This window comes from Sinohyriopsis cumingii, chromosome 8 (genome assembly GCF_028554795.1).
Source record: "Sinohyriopsis cumingii isolate HCF-2022 chromosome 8, ASM2855479v2, whole genome shotgun sequence".
In the NCBI taxonomy this organism is placed as follows: Eukaryota; Metazoa; Mollusca; class Bivalvia; order Unionida; family Unionidae; genus Sinohyriopsis; species Sinohyriopsis cumingii.
In genome coordinates, this window is record NC_142968.1 from 103498922 (window position 1) to 103513051 (window position 14130).

The following is a 14130-nucleotide window of genomic DNA, read 5'->3' on the forward strand; positions in this document are numbered from 1 at the left end:
AACTTATGGAATAAAAAAGACCGGATGTCCTTGAAAAGTCCTAGGACCCGATTACTTGGCAAGGACGCCGGTCTCATCAAAATAAACTTAGCTGGAAAAATAAACATCGTACAAATAGCCTAATTAAATAATAATAATAATAATAATAATAATAATAATAATAATAATAAATAAATAAATAAATAAATAAATAAATAAATTTTAAAAAAGTATATATATATATATATATATATATATATATATATATATATATATATATATATATATATATATATATATATATATATATATATATATATATATATATATATATATATATAATAATACCCTAACCAATTTAATCTAAAATAGGGCCAAATAAATCAAAACAAAAATATACCTTAAATCACAAATAACACAAGATTAATTACATCCACACCGTACTGGACTAAAGAGATAAGGTAAGATCTCTAGCCAAAAGGCAAGTCCATATCACACACCCCACCCCTCACCCCCCCCCAAAAAAAATAAAAAATAAATAAAATATATATTAAAAAACAATAAAAAAAAACATTTAAAAAAATTAATTCTGTATTAAACAACAAAAAACATAAAATTATTTACTTCATTGTTCTTAAAGGTGTATACGAATATGTATGTCTGTTTATATATATATATATATATATATATATATATATATATATATATATATATATATATATATATATATATATATATATATAGTATGTACGCTGTATCAATGATATACCACGAGATGTATACATTTTTCATTAAAAGGAAACGAGGCTTGCCCGAGTTTCCTTTTAATGAAAAATGTATACAACGAGTGGTATATCATTGATACAGCGTACATATTATACATATATTTTATTTATACCACATCAAAGTTTTCATTTAATATGGGAGATAAAACTGACGGCCACAAACAGCGCACTTTAGGGGAGTGAACTCTTCACAACCCCTCGCGTGTATGTACGCTCAAAAAAGAAGTTCTGTAGTTATTCATAATTTCCTGTACACTTCATTCATATTAATTTATATATGTTTCCTTTAGCAATATTAATGAAATGAAAACACAAGGCTGATAGTTAACGTTCAAAATATTTTTAATAATGTGCATGCAAACATTGAATTTGCAGCGTTCGTTGTCATGAACAGTAACAGTGCGGCCATTTGCATCGATAGCAACCGTACGATTCGAGCCGGAAATGTCAAAATAATGAAGGAACAATAGGTAATTAAACAATTTAACCTTAACCACATTTCATTGATATCGTTTATGTCCATATTTCGCTATTTCTACTGACTGTCAGTGTCACTTTCAATAATTCTCCTATGTTTCCGCTATGTGGGCCCTCTTTGAGAATTCGCCTGTTGAAAGTTAACCCAGTTAGGGATCTCGTTCATGTTTTCCGTTAGGTTCATAACAAACATATTTTGTACAGTGATGTTTGATCCGTAAAATGGGTTGCTGATAATCTTATTCTGCTGAATATTACACGTTTGGGAACTTGATATACTGCAGTCTGCAGCTGTGCAGCTGGAAATTTCTTTGTTGTGGGGGTGGGGGTTAGCATCATCATTACTTGGGTGGCCGGTGTTGCTCAGGTAATTGGAGTACGTCTGTTGTTTTTCACTGTTTGAGTAGCTGTTTATAGACTGCACGTTTTTGTGTCCAGAAATTTGCATGATATCAGTTGGGGGAATGTTTTTGTCTCTTCTGAATTAAGTACTTGCGGCTACTTGTGTTTGTTAATTTCTTTCTTTCTGTAATATTTGCCTTCTCTTTCATTTTTTCATGATGCTTCCAAGTTTGTTAATTCCAACGACTTGTTTCCTAAACCATTTTGGGTATGTTGCTGAGATTGGCATAGTGTTGGGCGCAATATAGAAAGGATCTTCACATTGACAAAAGTCTGCTGGTCTTAGCTCAGCATACCGTTTGTAGATAGCAAGTGGATCTCTCTCTTTGTTGTTTTTGTTTTCATACATCTTAGGATTAATATCCCTGATGTCCTTGACATTGTCTCCTGTTCTTGTTTTAGTCTGCCTTTCATTGAGTCCAAGATATGCAAGGCCATTCACATTTTTCTTTAGTGTAACATCCCCCCATTTCAGATTGTAATGTTCAGTCACTCCCCTCAAACCAAAATGTACAGAGTTGTTAAACCACAATGTGTTAACAATGGCTTCAGGTGTTTCCATCCCCATATGTTTTTTACTATACAAGGCATTTATTTCTTCATCTGTGATTGGTTGACTCCGATTGGGTTTATTTCCTTTTCCTTTATATTTTAAATCTTTTTGCTTAGCCCGAAGAGCTTCCCGTGTTAATGCAAAATTTGTGTCTGTTCCTCTCATGATTGTACTTGCATATTTCTTGATTTTAAGGTGGCGATCAATGGAGCTGATGATGCTTCTTAAGCTGTTCGGTTCAAACTCAGATCCATCTTTTCTCCTAACACTGAGTATAAAACAAGCCAGGTGCTGATCCAATTCAGATGGGTTTATCTTGTCTAACTTTCTGAATTCCTTTTTTGACTGCAAGAATTCTGTCACTAGCCTTACATCAAAAAGTGTCTTTTTTAAAGTGTTTGCATTCTGCTTACTTTCTATAAATTTCAGTATATCATCAGGCTCATGGTGTACAAATCTGTCTTCCCTAACACAATGATCATTTTCATTTACAAATGTCTCAGCCATGTCTCTATCAAACTTTCCAATTAACTCACAGTTTAGTAGATTAAATGTTGCTTCTTGATCTTGCTCCTTATCTGATGTCATTGGTTTCTTTTTTCCACAGAGTTGCAGTGTTTGATGTTTGCCAGAGGGAAAGACTTGAAACAGCAGTGTTGACAGAGATGACAGCAGACGACACAGGGTGGAGCTCAATAATATTTATTTCCTTAATTGAGTATTGTTGGTTTTTTATATAAAAATGTTAGTTTCTATAAAATATTTTACAAGAAAGCCATTATCTTGTTATTTTTTCCTTTTTAAATGTAATATTACAAGAAATTCATATCCATGTTTAGAGGGTATAATAGCTATAAAAACATCTTCATTATGCGTATTCATACGCCATGAGCAAATCACAATTTGATATACCAATACTATTGGTATATCAAGTTGCTTTATACCAACACTTCAAAGGCCATGTTATTTTTAATGGATGTAGTATATATATATATATATATATATATATATATATATATATATATATATATATATAGATGTATGTATATATATATATATATATATATATATATATATATATATATATATATATATATATAACTCTCTTCTATTGCATGTCAGCATGTGCACTCCAAACTAACATAATAATAAACACATAGGTCTGTAAGAACCAATTCCAACCCAAGGAAATAGTAATATATGAGGTGGCCAAATCCCGGCCATCAGGTCCGGTCGCACAAGGTGACAAAGACTGGCAATACTCAAACAAACCATCATTTAACCATAGGGCCCAATAAGAAATCAGAATATAAGGTGACAAAGCCCAGTCATCAGGCTATCTAAAACACAACATCTTAAGCCCAACATTACATAAGTCTAACATTTACACAAAACTAGTAACACTTAGAGGCACTATGTAATTCCAAAACTCCATCAAGTAAATGAGAACAACGGCCTAATAACTAGAGACCAGTCGCAAACATCATACCGGACTACAAAATTGAAAGTCGAATCGGAACGAAAAACATCCCACCTCAACAACAGAAAGCAGAAAGAAGACTGAGAAGGAAGAAAAGAAGACCGACATCGACTTTCAAATTGCCTTCTATTAACGAGGTTCTTCCTTTGGTTTATGAAGTCCTCTTTTGACAAAAGCTCTATCCACAAAATCCTAATCTGAACCTTTGGTTACCACCATCAAATTTCAAAACCAAAAATAAACAACCTAACAGGATACAAAAAGTATACTGGGTACCTGATACCCAGCTGATTGGCACCTTTTCGGAAAAATAAAGGTACAACATGTACACAAAATTCCAATCTTTTGTTAAAAATAATTAAGAAAATTATACAACTCAAAAAATTTGGAAAATTGCATAGGTGGCTCACACATTATTGGGAAGGTAAGTGTCCAATAGTAAAACGACGAAAATTTGATCGTACGTGTCTCAGTGTTCCAGGGCGTACCAGCATCCAATGGCTCAAAGCGTCACAGGGGTCCCTTTCCTCTTTGCCTCGCCTAGACATGTCCAAAATCTCAAAATTAAGGAGTGCGACATTGCACATAAAAAAGGGCTGTGGTGGCACAATACCCACAGACCCGACTAATTAAGAATCCTGACCTTCAGGACTTAACCGGTCACGCAAGCACTAGCTGCCCAGGAGACCTAAATTTATTATCGTATCGTATCGTAGTCTGGCTACCCCTGTTGATTCGTTAACAGCAAAACAATGAGTACCAGAATAGCGAAGCTTTTGGAACTCCAAATGCACCTGGAGTACGCCAGGCGATTCCTGGATGAGCTGGCTATGGAGGCCATAGCCGAAGAGGCTAGAATAGAAAAAGAAGAGGAGGAGAGAAGAAAGAAAGAAGAGGATGAAAAGTAAACATATATCCTGTCTCACGTAATTATGAGACCTAAGTGTGAGGTGAAACCTGAGGCGGGTACGCCTCCACAAACAGTAACATCACCACAACAGCGTCAACCACAGCCACACCCTCTTCCGCCAATACAAAAAACCAGTGGTACGCCCAACTGAAAACTGGGAAGAGGAAATAAGGCCACAACATCCACGTGTGTGGCATAGAAGAAGAGAGAGGGAAGTTTTCACTATCCCTCAAAGTGAAGACTGAGATAGTGAAGCCAGTCATCCTCCTTCAGCGCTCCCAACCACACGAGCGAACTGAGAGAATGATTGGAGTAGGAGATGTGTATGTGGTGCCAGGCCGGGGAGATGTCGCCATTAGCCAGGTGCATCATGAGTTCCTAACAACAGCCCTTTTCAGGGCTAACAAAAACTCTAGAAAAGAGACACTATTCAAGTTTCCAATCTGTGTGAATGTGGAGTAGTGTGAATATAAACACTCACTCCTTTACTAATGATATTATGTGTGTGTGTGTGACTGTGTGCTTGTATGAGCTCACGTACGTTTGTGTGGATAGTAGATTATTGAGGTTTGTAAGCGCTCACGTATGTTTATGTGGATAGTAGAGTGTGAGGTTTTTCAACCTTCCATTCTGTGTGGGTAGTATAATTAGGTTTTGTTTTGCTTCTTCGCGTGTGTGGATAGTATAATTAATGGTTGATTTTTGCTTCTTCGCGTGTGTGGATTGTAGATTTTGGTTATGTTTTTGCTTCGCGTGCGTGGATAGTATAATTTGGATTTGATTTTTGCTTCTTCGCGTGTGTGGATAGTATAATTTGGGTTTGATTTTTGCTTCTTCGCGTGTGTTGATAGTATATTTGTGGTTAGGTTTTTTTTTTGCTCCTCACCTCTGTGTGGATAGTAGAAAATATACGAAAAGAGAAGTAGGGGATGTTTTCCTTCACGTCCGTGATTTACACATAAAAACTCAAAGCGTTTGTCATTCTCACCATTCTACGGAACAAGCAAAAGAAGATGAGCATACAGCTGTTCAACGGACTAAAGGACTTGGTATTGGATAGTGGATGGGACATACGTGGTGGAAATGCTTGAGAAGGAATGGAAGTATCCAGTTACCAAGGATTTTGTCACAAGACAAGTGACCAGTCTCAAAGTAGCCATGGATCTTCTCCAGGGCATAATAGAAGAGGAAGTAAAAAAATTAAGAAGATTCATTCACCCTCAGTATGTGAGAGTAGGTAGCTTGAAGGAAGCCCTTGATCATGTCATGAGAGTCGGGTGCTTACATGAAGATATCTTGGAATGGAGTGAGTGGTCTTTTGTGAAGTGGGGTTTAGACCAACTCATGAAAGCAGAGGAACTGATGAGGAAAATGCTGATATGAAGAGGTAAAGAACATGAAAGAAAAGTGTTCAAAGGAATGGAAAGAAGAAGAGAACAGAAAGACAAAAGAAAGATTTGAAAGACTGAATAAGAACTGGATAAGGATACAGGAGAAATGCAGAGCCATAGGCCATCGTGACTGGATGCCAGAAAATGAAGAAAAGAAGAAAGGAATATTAGGAAAAATTAAAAGATGGTGTAAGAAGTGGAGAAAGTAGAAGAAGAAGAACCCAAAGGCCCTTTTCAGGGCCACTCATATGCCTCGACAAGAAATTACTTTCTTGCCTCCAAATTTAAAAAAAAATGTATATGTTTGTCTCTTGTCTGTGTTATCTCTCTACACCCAGCTCTTTACTCAGTACTGTGACGTCAACTCTCCTGGTTGCAACATTGTTACCAATCTCCCCTACCGTGACGTCTGACGCTATACAGACCTAACTATCAATCTTGACGCTATACAGTCCCAAGGGGGTCTGTAATGATAGTTCCAATTGACGCTATAAATCTTGACGCCATATCGTCCCGGGGTGGTGGTGGTGGTGGTCTGTAATGTATGTTCCCATTGACGCTATACCGTTCCTCTTCACTACTGTCCACCCTCGAAGGAAGTCCTGACCAATATCGTCAATAGGAAACAATGATGGATACCGGATACGAAAAACCCTAAAATGTTTTTAGATTGTATCAAGCGTTTGAACTAATTGAACCTCTACTAAGAGGATTTTGATTACAACGCCTCTTGGATATTATGTAAATAACAAGGAAAAAGTGGAAGACAACACATCAAGCCAGTTTCGAGAAATTCTCGTTTGATAAAGTTAGTTGAGCACAACACATGATGTAAGACTATATTACGTTTACATCTGAGCTAATACGTCCACTCTTTATATAGTTTTTACATAGACCCATCTTTGATATTGTAATAAATTTGGAGTATCAGTCAATTGCATTTAGCTCTCCATTTTAAGAATTTCATAGATTTAAGTGATCACTTGGATGATTTTGGGAAGTCGGTGTCCTCAGCCCGACAAACTAGCCAATTGCTAGGGGAAAACGTCACAGAGACAGAGTGCAGTTGTGAAATTGTGGCGTAAATAGCATAATAAGGGGCGCCTTAAGGGGTACCGGGTATGAAAAACACGCAGATGTTAATCAACTGTATCAATAGTTTGTACTAACGGGAACCTTACTTAGAGGATTTTGATTTCAACGCCTTTTATACTGTTTCGACATGAGGCCCCGTTCTAACAAAAGAGAATGTTTAAAGAAAATTCGTCCAGCCGATTTCTAGAAACTCGCGACTAAATAAAGGAAGTAGAACAGCTACATGCGGTAAGATTATATACATATGGGCCATTAAGTCCACTCTTTATTCAGTCTTGACATAACCCTCCATATATATTTTATCTCTAATATATAGTGTCCACCTACGAAGGAAGTCCTGACGAATTTCGAGGAGACGAAAAAGCAAAATAAGGGGTGCCTTACGGGGTACCTGGCATGGAAAACACGCAAATGTTAATAAACTGCATGAATAGTTTGTACTCATGGGAACATTACTTAGAAGATTTTGATTTCAACGCCTCTTATAACATTTCGAAATAAGGCCCCTTTCTAACAGCAGAAAAAAGTTTAAAGAAAAGTCGTCGAGCCGATTTCGAGGAAATCGCGACTGAATAAAGGAAGTCGAGCAGAACACATGCCGTAAGATTGTATCGTAAGTTTACATTTGGCCATTACGTCCACACTTTATACATGTATCCTTCATTTATATTTTATCTCTAGGAGATAGGGTCCATTTATGAATGAAGAACAGACGAATTTCGTGGAGACGAAACAGCAAAATAAGGGGAGTCTTAAGAGGGTACCGGGTATGAAAACCACGCAAATGCTAATAAACTGTATCAATTGTTTGTATTCATAAAACCCTTACTTCGAGGATTTTGATTTCAACGCCTCGTATACAGTATTGATATAAAGCCCCTTTCTAACAGCAGAAAAAGTTTACAGAAAATTCGTCGAGCCGATTTTGAGAAACTTTCAACTAAATAAAGGAAGTCGAGCAGAACACATGCCGTAAGATTATATCGTACATTTATACTTGGGCCATTACGTCCACTCTTTATACATGAACCCTTCAATGATATTTCATCTCTAGTGGAAATTCGTCAGGACTTCCTCCTAGAGATAAAATATCAGTGAAGGGTCCATGTCAAAAATCTTTAAAGGTTGTACGTAATTTCCCAACTGTATAAGTAATGTAAAATCTTCTTACAGCAGTTTAACCCGACGCCCTTTATACAACCGCAAATGTCTCGAAATCAGCTCATCAGATTTTCTTCAAACTTTCCCTACTGTTGGAACATATAATTATATAGAATCCGCGGAGGAGGCGTTGAAATAAAAATCCTCTAAGTAGGTTTTTAATTGGGTCAAATTATTGTAGCGGAAACTACCTCGGCTACACTACACCGAGTCTAGCTATCACGGGTTCTTTAGGATAGGTCTTTGTATTTGGAGTGATACCCTGCTGAATCTCTCTGAGGATTGGTGCTCAAGAGTGCAACAGATTTCTACACCAGCGGGATATTGTCTTATTTCTGTCTTCTTTTCGCCGACTGATTCGCTGTGTCGTTGAGTTGCCGAATGGGTGTTCTGCGGCCGGCGACTGTGTCGTCAACTGAGTCGCTGGATCGTCGACTGGATCTTCGTCTGGATCTTTAGGTCGCCGACTGGGTCGCTGACTTTGTCTCAGAATGCCGTTTGGGTCTACGACTGGGTCGTTGAGTCGTTGAGTCGTCGACTGGGTCGCTGAGTCACAGAAGATTCGCTGACAGGGTCGCCGAGTCAGTCGCAGACTGGGTCGCTGAAAGAGTCTCAAAGTCGCCTTCTGGGTTGCCTGTGAGTCGCAGAGTCGTCGACTGGGTGTCCTGTGGTCGCTGGGTCGCCGACTGGGTCTCAGAGTCGCCGACTGGGTCGCAGAATCGTCGACTGTGCTGCTGACAGTGTCGCAGAGTCGCCGACTGGGTCACATATTTAGTCGCAGAGTTGCCGACTGGGTTACAGTGTCGCCGACTGTGTCTATGACTTTGTCGCAGAGTCACCGACAGGTTCGCCAGATTGGTCGCAGAGTCGCCGCCTGGGTCGCAGAGTCGACGATTGTGTCGCTGACATGGTCGCAGAGTCTACGACTGGGTCCCCAAGTGTGTCACAGAGTCGTCAACTGTATGGCTGATTCGGCCGCAAAGTCGCCGACTTTGTAGCTGACTGAGTCGCCGGTAAGGTCGTCGTAGCGCGTCGTTACTCGAGCAGTACGAAATGATGGGACAAGAGATATCATCAGTTAAAATTTGTAATGTCGCAAGATTTCCCCGTTTCTTGGACGAACGTTGTAGCGCCTGTATCCTGGTGGACGAAAGTCCTTGTCCCTACACATTTTAAATTCACCAGCCTGGCCCATTCCTGCTCGTAGAACTACGAGCGAATGTGCTTTCTACGGCGGATTGTTATACTACTTCACTTGCAAGGGGACGTCTTTACACAATACCGCTTCATAACACACCACCATCGAAGCAACAATTGGCATGTATATATATAAAAATTAAAAATAAACGTTAACGAAACTAATACATGTCAAACAAGGGTAAATATCAAAACTCTCTAGGAGGGTACGTAATATCCGAACTATACACGTAAGATATAATATCCTTACGGAATGTGTAATACCCAACGTCTTTATCTAGCCGAGAAAATATCCAAATCGGTTCAACGAATTTTCTATAAACTTTTCATCCTGATGGAATCGATACCGGGTTAGATATCGCTGAAGAAGCGTTGAAATAAAACTCCTCTTAAAAGGGGTTCAAATAGTAAAAGTAATGAACCAATCGGTCCACATTGTGCACGTGTTTTCATACCCGGTAACCATAGGGACCCCCTAAATTCGCTGCTTTTTTTAGCGACGAAATTCGTCAGGACTTCCTTCGTGCGTCGCCTCTATCCAAAAAATCTTAAGGAAGGGTCCATTTCAATATTATTTAAAGAGGGAACGTAATTTGCCAACTGTATACGTAAGGTATATTCTTTTTACGGCATGCAGTGTACCTAAACCCGATTTACAAACATACGTTTCTCGGAACTGGCTCGACTAGTCATCTTTAACATTTTCCTACTTTTGGAACACACATAAATCTAGATACCAACGACGAAGCGTTGAAACAAAATCATCTAAGTAATTGTCAAATTAAAAATGATTGATCCCGTCGATCCACATTGTGTGTGTTCTTCATACCGAGTATCCATAGGGTACCCCTTATTTCCCTGATTTTTGTCGACGAAATTCGTCAGAACAGCCTTCGTGGGTCGATTATATCCTCTGTAGCTAAAATATCAAAGAAGGATCAATCTTAAAACTGTTTCAAGAGGCTACGTAGTGTCTGAACTGTTTAGGTAAGATATACATTACGGCATGCAGTGTACCCAAACCCCTTGATCTAGCCGAACATTTCTCGAAATCGGCTCGACGAATTTTCTTTACAATTTTTCTACTGTTGGAACATATACAAATCTAGATACCACCGACGATGCGTTTGAATCAAAATTCTCTAAATATGTGTCATATTAGTACAAATATTGATCCAATAGATCCTAATTGTGCGTGGGGTTTTTTTATACCTGGTACACATAGGGTGCCCCTTCGCAGGTCGATTCTATCCCTTGATATAAATTCAACAGTTCCCTTGCCAGATACTTTCTAGGAGGCGTTTAAATCAAAACCCTCTAAGTATGTGTTCAATTGGTGCAAATTATAATTTATTATTGCTCAAATCGATCTATATTATGCGTGTATTTCATACCCGGTAACCTTAGGATGCCCCTTATTTGGATGATACCTCTCCTTAGACATTCGTCATGACTTGCTTTTTTGGTCCAATAGAGATGAAATGTCACTGAAGGGTCCATTCGAAATTCTTTAAGGAGGGGAGGTAATTTCCCAACATAAGTAAGATATAATCTTCTTACGGCATTTGTTCTACCCAGACCCTTTTATCTAGCCGCGAATTTCTCGAAATCGGCTAGATGATTATTTTTTAAAAAATTTCATATTGCTAGGACGGGTCCCTCATTAGATACTGTACAAGAGACGTCGAAATCAGACTTATGATCAGGAGAAAATTAGTACAAATGATTGATCTATTAATATGTTTGTATTGTTCATACCCGACACCAGTAGTGCGCCCTTATTTCGCTGTTTTCTCTCTACGAAATGTCAGGACGTTCTTTGTTGGTGGACTTTATACCATAGGGTTAAAATATCAAAGAAGGGTCCATGTAAAACTGAATAAAGAGTGGACATAATGGCTCAAATGGAAGCATGTGTAGAGCACTGATTACTTTATCTAGCCGCGATTTGCTAAAAATAGGCTGGAAAAGGTTACTTTTAATGCTTTCTACTGTTAGAATGGAGTACAATTAGTACAAATTATTGAAAAATCTATTAACATGTTCGTGTTGTTCATACTCGACACTCATTGGACTCTATCCCCAACAGATAGAATATCAAAGAAGGATCCATGACAAAACAGCAGAAAGAGATGACGTAATGGCCCAATAGTATATAAAAGATATAATCGTCAGGCATGTGTTCTGCTTCACTTCTTTTATCTAGTTGCTGATTTCTCTAAATCGGCTCGACGAATTGTCTTCAAAACTTTCCGACTGTTAGAACGGGTCGTTAATTTGATATTGTTCAAGAGACGTTGAAATCAAAATCCTTTAAGTTGGAGTACAAACTAGTGATAGTCTATTGACATTTGCGTGTTTTTCATACTAGGTACTTACCGTTTGCCCCTTATTTCGTTCCTTTCTCTTGACGAATTCTTCAGGACTCCCTTCGTGGATGGACGCTATCCCCATGAGATCAAATATCAAAGAAAGGTCCATGTCAAAACTCTAAAGAGGAGACGTAATGACCCAACAATATGTGTATGATCTCATCTTCTGACGGCAAGCGTTGTACTCGACTGCCCCTATCTAGCAGAGAATTTCTCAAAATCGGCTCGACGAATTTTCTTTAACTTTTTCCTACTGTTAGAACGGGTCCCCGTTTAAATACCGACCAAGATACGTTGAAATCAAAATGATCTAAATTGGAATACTCTTAGTACGATCTAGTTATATAACCTATTAAAATTTGCGTGTATGCCATGCACGGACATACAGAGCGCCCTTTATTGCGCCGTTTCCTCTCAACGAAATACATCAGGACTTTCGTCGTTGGTGGTCGCTATCTCTAGATGTAAAATATCAAAGAAGGGTCCATTTCAAAACTCAATGAAAAAGTGACGTAATGGCCCATATGTAAACGCCACAGGCACTTGATTCAAAGTGTTTGCAGTCAATAGACTATGGTGACAATAATCGGTGCAATAAGATGTGTGTTCCAAAAGGTTACACTTGAAAATTGGCTGTCAAGTTATGCTGTTCCAAAACTTAAGCTCAGCACTGGTAAATGGTTTACAGGGATAGGTTGTGTCAATGAAGGAAGACTCTGTGGCAGCTGATTTCGAAAATAATTTAGTTCAATTGGGAAGATAAAATTTTACTGTTTACAATATCATTGATAAAAAGATTATAGCCACAAGGCATCAAATTCCACTCATTTTGTGCTTCAGCATTACCATTCACAAGGCACAAGGATTGACTTTACATAGAGTTGAAGTTGATGCATGAAATATTTTTGCACCAGGTCAGTTAGGTTTAGCAATGGGGGATGGACCAGAAATAAAAAGGGACTAAGGGTTATCGGTTTCAATTCCAACTCTGTGATTCCGCATAGATCTTGCACGTATGATTTCTACAATAAAAGTTTTGTACAGTTTGATTCAAGTTTAGAATGCTGTAGACATTCTATTTCTTTATTAAAATGCCTCAGTGTTGATGCAGTTTTTGCTTTCGGAAAGATTTTTGACAGAATTTGTGAAATTGTTTTGGACAAAAATACTACTGACATTTTTATACCAAACAAGTTGCACGTGCACCTTCCATACTTGTATCAGAGCCAGGACAAGGAAAATTAAGGTATATTGCAGGTAGATGTATTGCAAAAAGTAGATACCATGACATGAAAAAAGGAAAGAACAGCTTGTACAGAAAGGAAAAAATTAACTTGGTCAGTCAATGTTTCTTACAAGTAAAAATGTTAGACCACCTTTAAACTTCAGCTGTTGTTTTGGAAAACAATATCAAGTATAAACAGACCTTGCACGAGACACAAAGAAGACAGAATATCAGCCACCACCAAATACAGAGTCCTTGATGTTAGTTAGACCATTAACTAACTCTGTATTTAATTTTTTCTGGCAAGTTGACGATAAAAGGAGGCAGTATCAACATGTAGATGCATTACATTAGCATGGTACAAGGAGTTTACAGTATTGTAAGACTGTAAGACTTAAGGATGAGACACTGTTTGAATGTTGGAAGTTGCTGTACATAAAGATTCATCCCAGTATCAGTGTCACACAAGCGGACGACACCATGACTATTTCATGTACATCTATATGAAGATTTGATAGGTCGTTTCAGTCTTGGAAAATTGAAATCATACAGTTTGAGAAAGAGAGTGGTCGTGAGATCAAAGCACAAACACAGTAGTGATTCATTAGCTTTAGACATAAAATATATCTTGGAAGATCAGTCAGTTAAATTTGGGTGATTTTGGCTTGAAAATAAATTAAAGTCATTTTCACATGCATAGAAATAGCCATATCATATATGTGATTTTATCTCAATCATGATGGTTATACTTTATAAAAAATAAAAAGTCCAAAAGTAAGTAAATGAAGAGAATGGTAATTCTTTTACAATTCCTGGAAAAATTTGTATTCTAGTTATCTACTTTTTACCTGGATAAAGTAAAATTCACTGGCTGCAAATTTAATGTTTTTGTGTGGAGGGGGGGAGTGTTTGCACTAAACACATCTGGAATGTCCGTATGAGCATAATACAGATGTATGGGAGGTTAAATGAGTTTATTCCAAATTTTTGGGGTTTGTGTCTGGAACTCTTTCTTGAGCCATAACGTTTATTTTATAAATCTCTTTTGTCTGATTTTTTTACAAAAAAAAATACAATGTAGTCTCTTATTTTAATTGTTTATA

General features: G+C 37.7%; 1 long non-coding RNA gene and 1 pseudogene across 1 annotated transcript; one reads left to right on the top strand and one right to left on the bottom strand.

Annotated features, from left to right (window-relative positions):
* Positions 1 to 969: 969 nt before the first annotated feature.
* On the top strand, positions 970 to 2970 carry LOC149794272 (uncharacterized). The gene is made up of 2 exons (XR_016422618.1): positions 970 to 1234; positions 2804 to 2970. It is a non-coding gene; the product is annotated as an uncharacterized LOC149794272 (long non-coding RNA).
* Positions 1228 to 2797, bottom strand: LOC149794273 (uncharacterized protein KIAA1958-like; annotated as a pseudogene).
* Positions 2971 to 14130: the final 11160 nt, after the last annotated feature.